Raw genomic sequence first — 19,546 nt, 5'->3', positions numbered from 1 at the left:
GAAAAGTACTAGTAGATGCTAGACAGCAGTATAATAACATTATTTTGTAAATCAACAGAAACTTAATTCCCATAATTGATTTTTTTAATCAGAATTTAGATACACTTTGAAAGAAAAGAAAACCTTCAACAAAAGGTATATGCAGGCTGAGTGCAATATATTGGGAATACTGGTAGAAAAGATAGAAGGTATTTATAAATTATATTCTCAGTTTGAACTTGGGTCAGCATACAAAGGTAGTGTTAGTCTTGAGTCCTCCAAGTAGACCACTGTCTCCAGGCTTTAGAAATATTGGTTTGGGCATGAACTCCAGTGTCTCAGCTGTGGGGACATCTTGACTTAATTCTTGCAGGTTAGTCTTCCTGGTAACAGGCATGAGATTAGCATGATAAAATATTTTGGTGGTCTCATTTTCTACCCAGCAATATTTTCAAAATCCTCTTCAAGTAACATTGTGTGAAGCATGTGGCATTAATCCAGAACAGATGACACAGACATAGCACAGTGAGAAAATCCAGATCTGAGAGGGAAAGGGCCACAAGTGCCCATGACAAAAAGCTGGCGGTGTCAGCTGACATTCCAGAATTGGACAAACCTAGATCTATGAACAACTTGGAAAACAACCTCTCAGCTCTGCTGTCCTTGCCTGGGTTAAACCACAACTGTTCTGTTCTCATGCAAAGCTCCCAGCCAGGCAGTGGGGAAGAGACTGAGCTGCACCATCTGGGTCAGAGCTCTGGTGTGTCATCCCCTGTGCAGATGGTGCTGCAGCCCACTGTCCCAGCTCCTGTCTTCACATACACACTTGGGTGATAAAACACAAGTTCTAGCACTCTGCAAAAGTAGTCTCATCTAATCTTAGAAATTAAATGGCCAACCTTAAGATTTTCTAAGCCTATTAGTGTCCCCCAGGGTTATTTCCACCAGAAACCTTTTACCCAAAGTGTTTATTTGCTTCCATAAAATGCCTTTGGCTTTCTGTTTTGAGAACTCTTCAGCCTTCGTAATACAAGAGTTAAATGAATGTCTCACTGGTTTTCTGTAGGTACTTTACTACTGGAATATCTTTTTCTTCTGCAGCAAGTAGCACTGGTGTTTTTAATGTCTTGTAGAGAAGATTTAGGGTTGTTGAAATTACAACTGACTCAATTTTACAAGTACAAACAACAGAGTGCAAGAGAGAAAGCTAGCAGCTCCTCCCAGACATTTTATAAATCATGCATACTCCTAGTAGAATTATTTATGAAATGTTTATGACAGCACTGCATGAAAAGAAATAAACCTGGGTAAAGCTGTCTCTTGTTAAATTTTACTGCAGAACTGCTGGTCTGGATCTGTGTGTCACGGGGCTGTTGTATAATTTGTTAGCTGTCACTCTTCTGCAACTTAAGTGAGCAAAAAAGGCATGTTCAGTTAGCCCTGACTTCTTCTGATTTCACATATTAGAATAATGTCAGGATGCTCAGAACTTCCCTTTTTACTTCTAAGAAAAAATAGAGTTACTGCAATATTGTAACTATTTGTTTCCCGAGCAGTAAAGAAAGGCCCTGATTTTCTGTAAGCAGAGGTTTGTGCATGTTCATGGCTTTGTTAGTGATGGCAATCATATAAATTAATATTGCTGTTAGATTTTAAGGAGTTTTAGCTGTGTTCCTATAAATTGCTGTCAAACCTGTTTTGTTTGGCCATTTCTCTCTTGCATGTACAGGTACACTGCAGCTTTTCTCCTCTTCTTTTTCTCAGTGTGAGTGTAAATATATGCAGAGATTTTTTTTTTTAGGATGGCAGAGGGATGGTTTCTATAGTAACTAAATTAGAAATTATTTCAGCAGGAAAAAAAAAATCCCGATATATTGCTTTATATAGTAGGGCACTTTCTTATATATCCAGATTTCATGGTGCTATTAATAAAACAAAGTTAAACTTTGTGCACAGATGATGGGCATTGATCAGGCTGTGGGTAGGTGGAGATTGTGGAAGAAGCATTTTGGTGGTTGAGTTCCACATATCAGCAAGTTCTCCATTTGCTTTAATGTACATTATTTGCATTTTCCTGGCACATCTTCTGTGGTACTAATAATCTGTTGTAATAAAGATCTTCATGTCCATCTTTGGTAACTGTTCCCCACAGACAAAGGCTGTGCATGCACACCATTATACTGTAGTGTAGACACTGATGTGCATGAAGTCTTGCTGCAAACTGTTAGGGATAATTGTTCTATTTTTAATTCCAAAAGCAATGCAGTATGTGTAAAGCCCTTCATTCTGGCAAGTCTGGGCAAGCAGGGTCAAACTAAGGTGGGGGCATCCACTGAGTGCCTGAAGCTGGAGACAACAACCTTTGTTCATGCCAAGTGTGACTGGGCACTGGCAGGGGACCGCTGAGCAGAAGGGCAGGTTCTGGACACTGAGTAGTTGAAGTCTAAAGTTGGTGCTGCAGGTTTCTAAAGGTAGTTCTTATTCCACAGCATGGTATTACCCAGTGGGAGCTTTCTCTGGTACTCTCCATGGAGCAGGTTCTTCCCTTAGCTGTGTTCCAGGCTGAGAGTTACATCTGCCTGTCTGAAGAGGAAGGTTCTGAAAAGGAGAGCAGGGTGTTGTTCTGGGATTCTGTGTGATCAGAGCAAGGTGAATTTGGGATGTAGAAAAGAAGGCTCTTATGAAATCCCCAGTATAGGGGACAAATAGGCAACATGCCTCAGCTCTCCTGGAAGTTGGGCAGTTTTATCAAGGAAATTTCATTTTATACCTCAATTGTTTTTATGTATCCCATAGATAGACATTACTGGTCACTGTCAAAAATATGGCATTGAGTGAATATATGGGATTTTCTTTTGAGCCAATCCAGCCATTGTTTGTTTCTCTCCCATTTCCTGAAGTGTAGCCTCAGCATTAGTGATTCTCATGCCTTTGATTAAAATGCAAGATTTGTTGCAGAATTTAATGTCTCTGTTAGAGACAGCTGGCTGTATATCATGCAGGGGAAGAGGGAAATCCATTAGCAGTGCTCTAATTCAGACGTGTGTTCTGCCCAGTGTGAGTTTGCTGCTAACATTGGCTTGCAGAACCCCCAGACTGCACACAGTGCCAAGGGGCAGCTCTTCAAGGCTGCTTGAGACAGCCTGACTAAAAGCTAAGGTTCAGTATTTCCTGCCATGTACTCGAAAACTTGAAACTGGAGGCAACAGCAGACTAAAACCACTTCTATAGAAATCTTATCACTCTGCTTTCCTTCCTGTCCTTGGCTGGTGAGAGATCTGAGTTACTCTCCTCCTGCTCATAGCTGATGTGTCTCTTTTTGGTTGGCAAATGTGCCTCCAGCTCCTAGACATCTGCTATGTGGAACATGAGCCTTCCAACCAAGCTACTGCCATTTAAATCACACTGGGGGGGAATGGAAAAAACTTGAGAAACTTACTGTGCACCCATTGAGTTGAGATTGGGCCCTCAGCATGGTGAGAGGTAGAGTTTAATCATGTATGAAAGCTCTGAGAAAATTAATGATTATGTTTTAGTTTGATCATGATGGGTTCTGAAAAAAAATTGGTCTTTTTAGTGCTTCTAACGCTTTATGTGAAAATGAGTACAAGGGGTTGCCAACTCAAATTAAAAAAAAAAAAGATGAAATCACAAGGGACATCCCAGAAATCACAAGGGTTTAGTTATTCTGTTTTGCTGTTTGTACTTCTGAGTGTTTTGGATGCCATTTTTATGCAACCACACGGGAACAGAAACCATAAAGCAATCATTAAAAAAAACCCCAAAACCACTTTGATTACAGCAACTAGATAATGCTTGAAGCAAGTTATTAGATTTAGTATCACTTAATATGCAAAAACAAGTGTCTAGGAAAGGTGATCTGCACCATTGACACTGTGTAGTAATGATACCATAATGACAACATATAATAAGTCTAATTTCTTTTTTTTTTTACGACTTATTTTTCTTTTCTGTGCTTAGGCTAGGTAGATAGGGACATCTGGTTAGGAGATGGTTAAATTCCTACCTGTTTTAGAAGATAGAATTGTCTTTAATCTCTCCAGGAGATGGCCATTTTCTAGCCATGAAATGTCAGTGTTTTCTCTGGGCAGGAGCAGGCCCAGCACTGTGCTCTGCTCTGTGAAAGGGCCATTCAGTAATGCAGCTCTTCCTGCCAGCTCTCCACCAACTGGGAAGGCTTCAGATGTTAAGGAAAAGACATCTCTCTGCTAGGTACAGTAATTTCACGACCATAAGGCACAGATTTCGCAACTTTGTACATTATATAAGGCGCACCGGACTATAAGGCGCACTTTTTTTTTGCAGCAAGATCCACGCCGCGCACAACAAAATAACAAATTAGTAACAGAATCACGGCATTGTGGGTTTACTGGCATGTGCTCAAATTGGAAACATTTTAACAGATCGGTGTAGCCTTTAAACGCAGCCCCAGGCGCCCGCCCCATGCGCGGGCAGGCCCCAGCACTCCCTCCCGCCCCCAGTGCCGGCTGGTACGGCTCGCGGCTCCCAGCTCCCACCGCGTGGCTGCGCCGTGTCCCGGCAAACCCCGCCCGGGGGCCATGGCGGGTCCAGGCTTCCCCCCGTGCGGTGGCTGCGCAGCGTCCCCCTGCCCGGCGCCTGGGCCACGTCCTATCCCATCCCGTCCCCTCGGCTACTTCCCGACCGGCGCCTGCGCCATGTCCCATCCCGGCGTACCCCCCCGCCTGGCGGCCGCGGCTCCCACAGTTCCCGGCTCCCCCCGCGCAGCTGCAGCTCCCGCAGATCCCGGCTCGGCTCGTAGCTTGCACTTCCAGGTTGGCAAATTTCCGAACTTTGTCCATATATAAGGCATACCGGACTATAAGGCGCACTTCCGGGTTCGGGCCAAAATTTTAGTCGAAAGGGTGCGCCTTATAGTCGTGAAATTACTATGTTTTGTCCTCGTGCTGGAGGAGGCAGTAGTCAGTGACATGGTGTGAGTTTGGGAGCTGGTGCTGCCAGCAGTGCTGGGCTGTGCTCAGGAGGCTCCTGCAGTGGGGAGCCTGAGCTGCGCAGGGGCTGCAGAGCCCCCTTGGGCTCACACAGCACAGAGCTGCTGCTCTGCCTCGCGTGGGCTGTGCTGCCACGCTGCCTGCCTGGCCTGCTGCCCCAGGAATTTTAACAAGGATTTCAGAGCTTTTCCTACATTCCCAAATAATGACATTGTAGAGCTATTGTTCTTTGTCTGTGTGAGGAAACCATTTCTGGTGTGGTGAAGACATACTTGTGTGGAAAGCTGCTGGGAATAATTAAAAACCCTCCAGGAGTCCCTTCTGAGCCAAATGATTCTATCGATAACCTTAATTTGTAAATGCTGGATAAATGGCAGATATTTTATGGTTACAGTACAAGCTAAAGCTTGGAAGACTGAAAAATGCAAACAAATCAGTTTTCCCATTCTCTTTTCCTTGTTTTAATTCCTTTTTGGTCTTTGCTAATTTTCTCCATTTCCCTTCACTGTGTCTTCTGCAGAACAAAATAAAGTTACAGGTGTGATGCTCCCAGCACTCATCATTGAATGTTCCTTGAGCCACAGGATTAGAGGAACTCCTGCTAAAAAAATCATTGTCTTACCTGCCTGCAGATTCAGGAGAGCATATTTGCATATTTGCATACATATAATTCTTATTTACAGGATTATTTTTGCATCAAATATAGAAACCGGGGGTGGGTTTTTTGGTTTTTAATTAACACTTAAATTTTGGACAAGCTGGTTCATTAAAAGGTTTAATAAGGTGATAGCCCAGCCCTTTCTCAAACCATGACTGAAAGTTAATTTTATGAAACTGAACGTGTGTGAAAGATTAGTGACTCTGACTGTTGAATTTACTGAGGTTTTTTGTGTTAAATAGGCTGTTTCCATGTGGAAAAAGGTTCAAAAATCCACCTTTTAGTAAAGCAATCATATTAATGCACATTGTTTTTCTCATCTAGCATGGTAAATGGCCTCCACTGGGGAAAGGGGAGTGAGAAAAGTATGATACAAGTTGTCCCTACAGTCAGAGTTAAATGATTTCTTTTCTGACTTTACCCTTGATAGCTGTTCTTTTGTCAGTAAAAAGCCATTTTCCATCTTTGCCCCTTGTTTTCCATCTGTAAACTTAATGTCATTCTACTCATCCATCCCCTGTCCACTGATTTTCTAATATTTTAGTTGAAAGAATGCTTTTAGTAGGTACACAGGAGTTTGTTCTCTCATTCTCTCACTTACTCTCATGTTTGCTCACTCTCTCATGCAACCTTAGTACCAACTCTGGGACCAAAGGTAAGCAAGGAGTTAACTGTGCAAGTGAAACTTTCATAGTGATTGGCCTGAGACCAGAAACCCAGCAAGCAATGAAGTTTTAAAAGTTGCCTATAAAAAGCTAGATAACTTTTTCAACCTCTGCCCAACATGTTATTTACAGTTCTTCACTCCATCCTCTTGGAAAAACAGAACTCATCAGTGAAAAATGTCCGTCGTTCACAGAGTTTTCTGTCTCAATATATACACGCTGTTCTTCCTGGCCAACTTTGCAGGCTTCCAAGACCCAGCTAGTAAAGATGCCAATAAATCTCAATCCCTGGAGATACAAGCATGGGCTTTGGAGCTGTCGTTTGTGCCAGTGGATATTAAACAGCTATTTTTTTCCATTCTGTTTCCCTAGGAAAAGTTTCTTCTTTTGTTGAGTAATTGAATTTCTAGGCAAAGGTAAGCAAGGGAGCAAATAACCAGAAATAAATGAGGCTATTGCTTTGTAAAAGAGAAATTGTCATGGAGATTGTGGTGTGTTACAGGACATAGAGCAGTTAGTTTTAAATCTGAACCTTAAAAGTCTAACAGCAAACATTCCACCCACTCTAAACAGTATTTGAAAGGTGGAGGCTTGCTGGAATACTGTGTGATGAGTGTCCTTTTACAAATGTGTAATGAATAAATCCATAATTTGATTTTTCCATCTGCTAGCTGTGTATCAGATACAGGTGGGAGACCTACCTTTAGGCACTTAATGGTATTCCTTTTACACTTGGATTGGCTTCTTTCCTCTTAAAAAAATGGATTTTTAACTTAAGATTTTTAAATACAGTAGGAGAACAGAATTTTAAAGGTAGTGATCCATGAAAGGTCTTTAAAATACATGTTTTTATATTATATGTGTGTTATATGTCTGTTATCCATTTATCAGACTGGTTTTTGCAGTTATTTGAGTTATTTCTCCTAGCTTTATCATGGAAATAAATGGTAAGAACAGTTACATCAGTGTAGACTGCTGCATAAACAAAACAAAGCAAACAAACCCAGAAAAGACTAAATCTGAAATCTTTGAAAAAAATCTAAGATAGGAAATTAAATCTTTAATTACCTGTCATTAGCTTTCTTTTCTCCTACAAATTCCTACAGCAGTTTCCTCTTTTATCCATTCAATTTTGTAGATATTTCCAGGACTATTTTTGAGGTAGCTATCAGCTTGTGTCTGATCGTGCTCAGTACAGCACTTGTCTGTGCCATACTCCAGGTATGGCAGATTTTTTTCATTCCTGTATCTTGTCTGTGTAAAAACACCTATCTCACTCTGAAGTGAAAGACTCCAAATGGCAGTCAGGGAACACAAAACCACTTCCATCAGACAAAGAGCTCATCCTGCCTTTCTGGAACCCTGTGAGAATTTCCTTCTGCACCAGTGATGGTTTTAATTTACCTGCAATTATGGTAATTTATTATAACTTTCATCCTTGTAGAAAGAAGAGAATTAATAGTGAAATTAACTTTATTTTATTAAAAAAGTGTATTTAATGATAAATATTCCAGGAATTCCAGTTCTCTGGAAAAGGATGCAAGTATTTGTCATGGATATGCACTGTCTTAGTGTAAAAATAAAAACAGAAGAATGTGGGATGAGAGCAGCATGATGCAAGTCTGTGTGTACCTGTACAAGCAGGTAGCATTTCTAGATAAATATTTTTGACTTAATGGCTACAACAAGATAGAATTATCCAAGTTTAAAAGGTTAAGATGGAGAAGAGAAAATGGCAGATGATGACAGGTATGAGCAGGTTTGTTGTGTGTAGGCTGATTGCCATGTCACTGTGCAGAGCTGAAATGTGGACATTGAAGTGGGAGTTCTCTGAGTAATAGTACTCCATCTTTTGGCAAAATTCCTAAAGTTAGAGGAGTAAAAATGTTGAATATTGTATAGTGTGTTATTGTTCCAGACTCTTTGGCTCCTGTGGAGGAGGTAGGATTTCCTGGCATAATGTGAACACTTTTGGAGTTTGCGTGGTAGCTGCTGTGGGAAGCAGCAGGGGTTGACCACTTACACAAGGTGACTTTCTGAGCCTCCTGAAGGGAATGAAAACAAAATGGGATTGAGTGGGTGAGTGAAAGTAATGATCCCATAGTGGTCAGTATTTCAGCGTGCTCCTCTGAACACTCAGATGTATTACTGTGATCTGACAGGGGAATTTCTGTAAGAGCTAGATTGACAAATGGCTTTTTTCCAGGAGCTTTATGGCCTTTGTTCATTTTAGTGGCCTCCACTTCATCTCCTCCAGTTTGCTTACTCACCTCCCGTCAATAAAGTTTCACAAATTTGGCTTTTATGCAGTTGTTTAATTTTTCTGTAGGTTAGAGGAAGGGAAATCAGAAAAAAGCTACCACAAGCTTTTCACTTGAAGCACTCCCTAACAGTTACTCAGAATGAATGATGAATTTTGCTGGCTATTTGGTTTGCTGACACAGTAAAAATCAGAACTGAAAACTCCTACCAGGTCATTTTCTATTTAAATCTTTATCTCTTCAGCTGCTCCCTGTGTGTATGTTCGAAGTGAATTAGCACTTAGACTATGATCTCCTGTTTAGCAGACTGAAGCTAGTGGGAGTCATTAATACAATGGCATTTTCTTAAGTATTCAGAGATAATTTAATGAGCTTGGTGTAACAGCTAAAATGATTTCTGTTTACACATGCTTGGTTTATTCCTCCTGATAGACTACACTAAGGGTTTAAAAGTATGTGTTGGGGTTTGTTGCTCATTTTTTTCTTAATTAATAGTGTAAGTATCAACTACAGCATTTCAGAATCACTGGGCTCAGTTATTTCAGTGATACTGAAGTGACTAAAGTATTTCCAAGTGGGAAAAATTTGGACAAACCTGAAAATAGGCCAGGCTTTTATGTCCATGTAGCTCATCAGAGAAGTGTGTGCAGCCATCCCAAACTCTGTGACACTTTAGCACTGCCTTCTGTCATGGGTGATCTGCTTAGTACAGACTACATATTTTATGTTTGTAATCCATGTGTGTGACAGCTCGTGGCAGATTCAGGGTTAAAAAAGCTGAAATGGAATCACAAATCACATTTTAAAGAGAAGTGGGGTTTGCAGGCCCATGTGGCTGTATAATGAAGATGGGATTTCTGAGGTGAATGCAGTGCAGTGATTTCAAAGGTATTTTCTTGGTAGCATAAGGGAAAATATTCATAAAGGGAATGTGAGTGTTGAAATGAAAAGCACATTCCAAATACTTTGTAAGCTGAAATACTGACAATGGGATAAACTTAATCCTTAAAAGTTGTATTTAGTGGCACATAAAGGTGCTGTTTTCATGCCTGTAAATAGTTTTTTCAACAGGCTTGAAAGAAAAACATACGGCTTTGTTTGCCCTTAGCCTGACAGCTCTGTACTAAAGGTCTTACTGAAAATTAATTACTTCCCAGCAGGTTTCAGGTCAGGGTATTTTCATTGTAATTTTTTTTCCCAATTAATAAGAAAGCAAAAGTATTTTTTGAATTATTTATACTAAAGAGATCATTACTTTCAGGACCAACAAAAATAACACTTCACATTTTCTAGTGTTTCAAATAAAACATGCAGCTATGTACACAGACGTTTTCTGAAACTTGAGCTTATTTCAAACAAAGAGATTTTGGAAGCTTAGGCTTTTGCTAAATGTTTTTTTAAAAACCTTCTTTTCAATATTTAAATTGCATGAGCAAATAAGCAATATTTCGTAGAGTTTGTAAACAGAACACTAAGCTATAAAAGTATTAGAAACTGAATCTAATTTAAATTAACAGCAGTGAGTGTGTTCCAGCTGGAGGGAGTCTTGGTCAGGAAACAGACTTGGGTTCTCAGCATTTCTAGGTTGTGTTACAGAACTCCAAGTGAAGAATTTTACCAAAAAACCCAGTGTTGATTACTTTGGAGATCATCAGTATCTTGATGTGAAATTTCAGAGCAGTTACCCTTGCTGACATTCATAAATACCAGCTCCTGTGCCTTGGCAGTTATTATTCCAAGTTGTGCTCCTTGTCACCCAGGCACTTAGAAAGCAAAAGGATTTGAATTAGGGGAGAAAAGAGAAGACAGGACTTAACTGCCTTACACATTTCCTGCCCAGGGAGTTCTCAGCCCAGCATTTAGACAATCAGTCAGCGTGACCCTGCTGACAAAGTATGGGAGAAATCATTTTAAACAGAAGGGTGGGTTTCTGCCTTGTGAATTAGTAGTCAGTGAGTACTGCTCCTTTTCTGAAATCCTTGCTGGAAGCCACAGCCAGTGTTTTCTGGGCTGAACATCATGGTGACAGGGTAGGCAGGTAAAGCATTCCCATGTAGGCCTATTTTCTGGGTTATTTTGTCACTGTCTTCTCAATATGTCACTTCTCTCCCTTCAAAATCTGACAAGTCTCTGCATGCTTTTTGTGACTAATTGAGCCAGAATAAAATTTCCTGCCTCTGTATGTTCTTGAATCGATAAGGTAAAGCAAAGCAAAGTGTCTTTCTTCCTGAAAACTTCTGTCTGAGAGCTGTCTCCAGCGGCAGACTGGAGCTGACAAAATGAAAGGCCCACCAGGAGATGAATCTGAAGTCTTTTAAGTATGTGGGCAGCAAGGTGAAGACAGCAAGATGATGAATTACAGATTTCTGTTCCAAGTCTGCTTTCAGCTTCGTTTATTCCTATTGCTACCTTTTGACATCCTCCTCTCCCATTTTTCCATTTGCACTCCTTCCTTCTTCTTCCATTTGCCCTTTTGAGAATAACAGTTCGAATGTCATGTGTAGACAAATCATTGAGTATGATTTTACATTTGTTTGTCTCTAGACAGACAGCATATGGTTTATCTGAAATTCCCCAAATAATAGCTTTATCTGTAGAAATTGCTGTTCTTGAGTAAGTTTTTCAGTATAAAATTATATCAAATTCACTTCCAGCACTGATGGAAAAGAGTCCTGGAAAATGCTTATATAAAAGTCCACAAAGTCTGCCACTCTGGATTAGACAGGAGTTTCCAGGCAAATATTTCAGTCTGGTCGCTGTTGTTACCTGACTGCAAGATTGAAAATACCCGAGTTAAAGGAGGCAAACACTGCTGCTGGAGGAATGATACTTTCTAGTTCCTGTAGGACTTGCACTGAACTGGAAACTTCAGATAACTCTTATCTCTACAAGGAAAAAAGAAGTCATCTATAAGTGAAAACAATGTCCTACTTCCTTAAAAACAAGAGGTGAACTCTACCTCTGCTGAGGGGAAATAGAGTTCATGCTAGGATTTACAGTGCATATCCTTCAAACTGAAAAAAAAATTTGAAAATGGAACAGAATTTCAAATGACCTTAACAAACTCGTGTGTTGTGTTTGCAAGGAAAGCTGGCACCCTTATCTCAGCAGTGCAGAGAGGCCTGCAACCTTTCTGAACATTCATTATTCACCCTAGAACATTTCATGGAGAAATCCCAGTGTGCAGAAGTGTAAAATCATTTCCGTATGGCTCCTAGGTATTGTGGCACTGGAGAGCACATGCTAGAGCTCACACAGAGCTGGCTGAGGTGTTCATCAGACTTTTTCTGATTGTTATTGATTGGATTGATCCAAAGATTTTTAAATACAAAGTTTAAATGAGGCTGGAAGCAGGAAACATGGAGTGCAATACAAACTTGTCGGTTTGATTGGTCTGGAATAGTGCTTTGCACTCCTCCTTTCCCAAAACTGAGGGATAAGTATAGGACATGGTCTTTGAGGATTACCAGTTGCACCTAGGATGATTGTTTTCCTTTCAGAGATGGTTTGCTGAGCTGAAACTATTCATTCTGAGTATTTATTTTTAAAAGGACAAATGTTAGGTCATCTTGTTGACTCTGGGCATGTTTCAAGTTCCCTGTAATTGCTCTGTCAGTCTTTTTCCCATCCATCCTTCCTTGCCAAAATGCATAAAGCCACATTGTTTTGTTCCTATATCACCTAAATTAAGCCTAAAATGCAGTAGATGTTAGCTGTTTCCACAGCCCTCATTTGCACAGTGTCTCCGACTTACAAAACAAGAAAGTAGTGTATCATCTTTTACCCTTAATCAGCCAGAAGACTTAAATATTGTGTCCCAAATACTGCTCTGTGTCACAGCAATGAGTGAAAAGGCCTTTGATTTTAGGTGGTGTTGAGTCTGCACCAAGAACGCCGGTGGGATGGTGCCAGCCACCCTCTGCAGGAGCCTGGAGCAGGGCTGCAGCTTCCAGGGATGTGTGTGGGTGCCTGTGAATAACTCAAGGACATTTCTGACATGAGCACCAGAGGTTTAATCCCTTTCTATGAGCAGCAGGTAGTTTTATCACTTGTTTTTTACAACCCTCCTGAATTCGGAGCATCTCTGTAACATGTTCTGTATCCAGAATGTGAAAATCCTGTGGTGTGTTGTTGGTTCCCACAGGTACAGAGGATGCCACTTACCCTTCACGAGCAGATGTATTTTTTACCTTAGGTAACTAATTTGGAATTATTTTGCTCAGTAGCAGTGTAAGTTATGTACACCTGCACATGCAAGTATTGCAAAATTCCTTCTGCTTGTGACAGTTCAGACATGACTAATGTATGCTGTAGGAGTCTGCTATGCAAACATGGGAAATACCATGGTGATTAATGAAAATGCCAGTCAGAGAGACAAAAAGTTGATAAGAAACCTTTGGAATTGGACAGAATCAAAGATAATACGTGGTGAAAAACATATCCTTTTGAACTTTAAAGATAAAGAGACAATTTCAAATTGGTGAAGAGCAACTGTGTACTTAACTCCAGGTACAGCAGCTAATTAATTTGCATAAAAAAAAGACAATACACAGGAAAAAGTCTCTGTATAGTAGGGGAGATAGGAGCTCTCCTGTGACTAAAGGAGCAGATGAAAAAGGGCAGGTCAGAAAGGAGCCTGTTTGCATGAATACACACACAGAAAGTAAGTATGCAATTCAGTTCTGTATTTAAAATGTAAATCTGTGTAATGCAGTCAAAAGAGTAAAGGTTAATGGATTTTTGAAGTGGTAGTGTCAAAATTGTGTTGTTAATCAATATAGAATTTGTTATTGCCTTTGGTGGAAAGATGTGAGGCAATGAAGACATGGGTTGTTTTAGGGAGTGGCAATGCCCATAGTGAAATCTGAGTTTTAGAACTAGAAACAGTCTCTCTTACAGTTTGAGACGTAGACAGAGGATATTGTTGATGAATATAACTTTATAAAAGGCAGAGAGGGTAGCTGAATTATTCTTTAGCTATTTTTTCAAGATGCTGTTAAGCATAGAAGTATATATATAATGTATGCAAATAAGTAGGAAGTGGTAAGGTGTATAGGGCTTTCAGCGTGAGAACCCTTGAATTGCTGTGCTAAGAAAATAGGAACATGAAGAAAAGATGGGTAAAAAGTGACTAAAATGATGTTAGCACTGATGTTAGCACCTGATTTCTACCTACCGTGGGGACTGTCCAGCAAGGTATTAAACCTGAGGTGTTAGTAAACAGGATGGATTTTGAGCGCTTCAGAATAATCCTAGTAAGTGGGAAAGGGAGGAAAACAAACCAAGTCCCTGCAATGCTTGGAAAGGCAAGGAAGAGGTCAAAGCAATTGCCCTGCCTGCGAAGTGAGAGAAAGGAGCAAGTGAAGATAAAATGTTTAAACCTCTGAGATGAAGGTAATCTGGAACAGAGCCTGGATCAGTGGCTGGGAAAAGAAGATGAGTTTAGCTGTGCTGAGCTGAGATTGAAGAACATGTATCTGTGAGTTTGTGAAGCAGGATTACATGGGCCGAGGTTGGCAGTGGACTGGCACACATTTTGGGTCTCTTAATGGGGGATTGCCCGAAATCATCAAAAGCAGGGAGAGGGAGGTCCGGGAGAAAGGACAAGGGGCGACGGTTTGTTTTTCCCTTGGAATAGTTTGAGAAAGGCAGAAGGATGTAACGAAACAAGTGGCAAAGGCCTGGTGCGAGAGCGGTCCCGCAGGAGCCGGGGAGGGCGCGATGTGGCAGCGGCAGCGCGGGGATGCTGCCCTGGGCCGCGGGGCCGTGCGGGGGAGCCGCGGGGTGGCCCCGCGAGGGCGAGCGCGGTGCGGGGGCCGTGGGGCTGCGGGGGCCGTGGGGCTGCGGGGGCCGTGGGGCTGCGGGGGCCGTGGGGCTGCGGGGGCCGTGGGGCTGCGGGGGCCGAGCGGCTGCGGGGGCCGAGCGGCTGCGGGGGCCGAGCGGCTGCGGGGGCCGAGCGGCTGCGGGGGCCGAGCGGCTGCGGGGGCCGAGCGGCTGCGGGGGCGGCCCCGCGCCCGGCCATGGCGGCAGCTGCGGCGGGGAGGCGGCCGGTGCTGGGCTCGGCTCCGCTCCGAGCATCCCGGCGGGCCCCGCCGCCTCGGCGCTGCGGGCACAGCAGCGGCCCGGCCGCACCGGCGGAAAATAGGTCACGGACGGGCCTTGGGTGGCGGCGAGGTGAAGGGCGGTGGAGCGGCACCGGCGGGGTTAAACTGGGTCAGGGAATATTTCGGGAAGGTTTGGCGGACAGGTGGGAGCAGATAGCCGGTTTTTATTAATGCTCGCGAACCGACAGCGGCAGCTGTTCGCTGCGCTGCCCTAAGCGGGATGGCTGCGCGCCAGGCTCGGCGATAACCGGCACCGACTTGTCAGGCACGGCCGGCCCCGGCCCGCAGCCTCCCGGCGGCGAAGACAGAGGCAGAAATAAAATAAATAACTGTCCGCGGCGGCAGGAAATCCGAGGTACGCGGCTTCCAGGGCTCGGGCAACTCCGGTGCGAGAGGAAGCGCGGGGCGGGCGGGGGCGGTCAGGTGGGGGCGCGGGGGCGGTGCGGGGGCGGGCGCGCTCCGGCTCCGCGGCCGCCGGGGAACTCCGGCGGAGCCAGCCCGCGCCTCGGTGATGGTGAGTGCGGGGGGCGCCTCGGGAACTTCCCCCGGCACTCGCGGGGAGCCGGGGCCGGCGCGCCGGGCTGCGGCTGGAGCCCCGCGGGGAGGCCGGGGCTCCGGCGGGGACAGATGCGGTGCTGGAGGAAGTTCGGTGCCTCTGCCCGCAGCAGCACGAGCAGCTGCCGGCTCCCCTGCGCTGTAGGGCGTTCCTCGGTGCGCCTGCTCTTGCCCTTTCCCGTTCCGCTTGCCCGCGGGTACTCGAGCCCTCCCGAGCAGCTGGCCGCGATCTGCGGGGAATCCCTTCGCTGCTGGGCGGGCTGCGGGCGCCGCTGGGCTCATCCCAGCCCCGAGCTGGAGGGAGGGAGATGAGAGCTGATGACATTTGCCGCCGTGGTTGGGAAATACTTATTTCATTAGTTCGGTTCGCCTGCGGTTAGAGGCTGAACAGAGCTGCTTTGCTGCGCAGGAATATCCTGAGGGCGATGGGAAACGGAGGAGTCGAGAGAAGTTTGGAAGGGGGGACGAAAGGGTGAGGGATTTTTGTTTGATTCGGTCTGTATTGTTTGGGATTTCTCCTTCCTCCGCTGCCTGGGTGGGATGAATTACTTAGCACCCTCGTTTGCAATCCAGCCCTGAAGCTCGCGAGGGGCGGCTTTGGTGTGCCAGGAGCCGCTGGGTCCCCAGGAATGCAGTGAGCACAGCCAGCCCAGCTGTGCTCTGTGCTGCGCGCTCCCCGCTCTGCTGCGAGAGCCGGGCGCGCACGGAGATTCCCCCGCTTAACGGTGACCTAACAGGAAAGCCTGTTTGTTGTTCTGTGTCTATTTTGCATGAGCTACTATGCTGTAACAGTTGCTGCTTCATTCAGCTGAACAGAGAGAGGATAAGAGGATTCCAATTTAATTAGCAGTTTGTTAAAACCAGTCAGCTTTGTCTGGTCACATGTTTATAATTTTAGAACGTATGTCTTAATTGCAGTGAATTCTGGTGTTGTGCATAAAGCAAGTGCCACATGCTGTTTGCGGCATTGGCTGGGGCAGCTCCACGTTTCTATTTTTTAAATTTACTGCAGCCTCTGTTTATTTGTGCAATGGCAGATTTTTGAGTGTGCTGGGGGCATTTTGCATGAAGCAGATCTAGGAATTAAAGCATATGCTGTGGAGGTTTTTATTACCCAGGGAGCTGCAAGTTGTGTCCTTTCTATTGGAGCATATTCAGGTTGACATCTTGAATACCCAGATACTGCTTTCAGTAATAGGACTGTTGTGTGTTTTTAGCATCTTTATTGGAGTCTGAAGTACTCAAAATGTTGAAGCCTTCCTAACTCCTCCTCCCCCTCAATAATTACTCTGGTTGTTCTCAAATAATTTCTATGTCCCAGTATAGCTGCAATCAAGCACCAGCAGACTGTACCCTGTCTTCTGAGCTGAGAGCTGAGACACTGCTGTGCCTTGTGTTAGATTGAATTATGTAGTATTGCTGCTGGTTGAACATTGAAGCTCCCCTGTGTATACTGTGATTTATGTTACTGTAAATAGGGTAATTAAATTATTGCTTCCCTGCAATGTCTTGTTCCTCTGGTGTTACCAAAGATCAGTCAACTTTAGTCAGGGTGCTAGGCAGGCTGCTGTCTAAATGTTTACTCAAATGAGGCATTTCCACTAACTTACAACTGGATAAAGAACTGCTTTTGTTTGTCTAAGGAAGTCCTGACTGTGTCTGAAAGTAAGATAGCATAAGGTGTTAACACACATATATGTCCTTTCCCACAAAAAAAAGGTGAAGTACATGAGCAACAGAGTTACTGAAATTCTTTTTTGTTGCATGAGTTCCTGTATCAGAGGAGAAAAATAACTTGAGATTAGCTGTGGGGTGCATAACAGAAAGAGATTTTTTTACCTTTTATAGCCGTCAGGATTCCTTCAGGGCTTCCACTTGCTGGACAGAGAAGGGAAGTGTTCTGTGGATGCTGCTGAGGGGGGGAGAAGAGATAATGAAATTAATTACTTGTCAGCTCCTAATCTCTTAATTTGAAGCTCTTAATTGTTGAGGATGAAATGTGCAAACTCATGTAGAGCTTTAGTTTCTGGAGAGGAGCATGTCTTCTCCAAGGCTTTACCCACTGCATATGTTTTTTTCTGGTTCATGACTTCTGTTATGGGATATTTGCTTCTTGCTGCCTATTTCAAATAAGCTGCTTGCTGCCCTCACCTTCAGCTGACAAACTATTTGAAATCCAGGATGTGTATTTCTGTCATTCCTAAACCAGTATGAAACCTCAGACAGAGCTGGGACCTCTAAATATGAATTAAGTCATGTGTTTGCAAACACGTCTTTCTAGAACTGGCATTAGAAAAAGGAGCAGGAAACCCTGGTCAGACCTAACAGGATTCTGGTTTGAAAGGCTTTTCTGCTAGTTCCTGCTGTCACTTAACCTCTGTCAGAACCCTAGAGGAGTTTTTGTTCCCTTCAGCTTTACGTTGCTTTTTTTCTTCTCAACGTTGACAAAAGATTCAAGTATTTCTCTGTGCTTCCAGATTGTGTGCACATACCAAAATACCAGCCTGTCATAGAACATGCCATTCTTGTCACTTCCCAAAAGTGTTTTCCAATAGTGAACAGTTGAGTATATTTTTTAGTACTATTCCTGGTATGTATTGCCTTTTATATTTCACCCTGGTTGGTAGTGCTTGTTTTTATTTGTACTGTTAAAAGTACTGACAGTTCTTCTTTCAATTCCAATAGGCAGCTCTTTTAATTTTTATAAATAACTTCACAGTCTATTCAGTGAGGTTTACTAGCTTTTTTTCATAATCTTGATTTGTTCCTAAATAAGCTGCAAACCCCTACATGTGTTTTGAAGTCTGTGCCTTATAAACTACTGAACATGAATGTAAGGTCACAGTAGCTTGAAAGAAAATTGCCAGTACCCAACCAGAATAGTTGTTACATGTGGATTTGTTACTTCCCCCTTTTCTGACCAACTTTCAGTATGTACAGTACACAAATATGATTTTGTGTTCTGTCACCTTAACCCTACTTCACTTATTAAGGTCAGTTGAGAAAAATGTACCTACCCAACAGGTCACTGAGGAAAAATGTTCTCTTGAAAAGTCCCCAGGTGACCTCCAAAGTTAGGTGATGTGGCTGTGTGGTCTCTCCTAGTACTCTGAAGTGTTGGTCTGAAAGATGCATCTGAGCCAGCAGGCATTTTAAGGAGAACGTTTCTGGGTAATTTTTATGAAGATGTAATTTTGTATCAAGGTAAAATTAAAGTGAAGTCTCTTCTCTACCAGTTTTAAGGATTATCACTTGATTGTATTTTATGAGCTGCCATCTGATGCTGCTGTAGAGGGTTTTCTGCTTTCAAAAATTGTGATGGAAATTAGTAACAAGCATTCTGTGGACTTTTTGATTTATGTTTCTTCGGACTCAAAAGATCTCAGCAGGATCTCCTAATGCCATGTATTCTACTGATTTGGTACTGACAAGAAAGAACACTGAGTGCTTGATCAGTATTATTTTCTGAAATGATAGCATTTTCCTCTGTGCTGCTGATCTAACCCTCTAGCTTTTGATATTTTCTGAGACTTTGAGTCTAACACGCTGATGTAGATGTAAAATGTAAAGGTGGATATGTCACTTTTTCTAAGCATTTTATGAACATGCTGAAATATTTTGCAAACACTGGGATTTTATAGACTCTCATCTTGATGTTTTACTCTGTGTGTCATTATGTAGAGGAGAGTAAAAGCTGAAAGTCTGTGCTGTCAGTGCAGGGATGCTGGGTGTCAGCTGTTGGGTAGGAGTGGGCAGTTAAGCATTTTGTTTGTTGAAAAGCAAGCAATGTAGGATTAAAGACCAGTTTGTGTTGGCATAAAAACTGGAGTATTTTGGTAAAATAACTTTTTAACACTCTGACAGCCTGGTTTAAAATACTAAAAACCAATGGGTCTTTATGTACTGGATAATCAGTATTTTACATCTAAAACTTTTAGCAGGTGAAAATCTGTTCCTTCAAATTCTTCAAGCCTAAAGGATTTCAGGCTGAAATAGTAGAAAGTGCCATCCTGTACAGGGAGACACCCTTACTGCAGGGTTATAGCATGAAGAATCTCTGAACAACTCTTCATGTTAATTCAGAATGTTAATTCTACATTAACAGTGTGCTGAATCTCAACAATTAGCATAGCACTGAATGTTATGAAGTTCTTGTTCTCCTTTCCTTTCTAAAGCTGTATATACTGCACTGGATGGAGGTTTTGTTATGCTGTACTGCCCATGCAGTCCTTTGAGGCAGGGGTGTTGTCAGAATAACCTTAGCAATGCTCTGTGCCACATTCACTATTTTTGGGTGCTACAAGACACAGTCAGAAATTATAGCTCATAATTC

At 42.9% G+C, this 19,546-nt stretch overlaps 1 protein-coding gene across 4 annotated transcripts in view; it reads left to right on the top strand.

Annotated features, from left to right (window-relative positions):
* CABIN1 (calcineurin binding protein 1) overlaps positions 1-19,546 on the top strand; it is a 107,999-nt gene that overhangs the window by 50,621 nt on the left and 37,832 nt on the right. The window lies entirely within an intron of this gene.

The sequence above is a fragment of the Catharus ustulatus genome, chromosome 18 (genome assembly GCF_009819885.2).
Source record: "Catharus ustulatus isolate bCatUst1 chromosome 18, bCatUst1.pri.v2, whole genome shotgun sequence".
NCBI lineage: Eukaryota > Metazoa > Chordata > Aves > Passeriformes > Turdidae > Catharus > Catharus ustulatus.
This window is presented reverse-complemented; position numbering and strand designations above follow the sequence as displayed.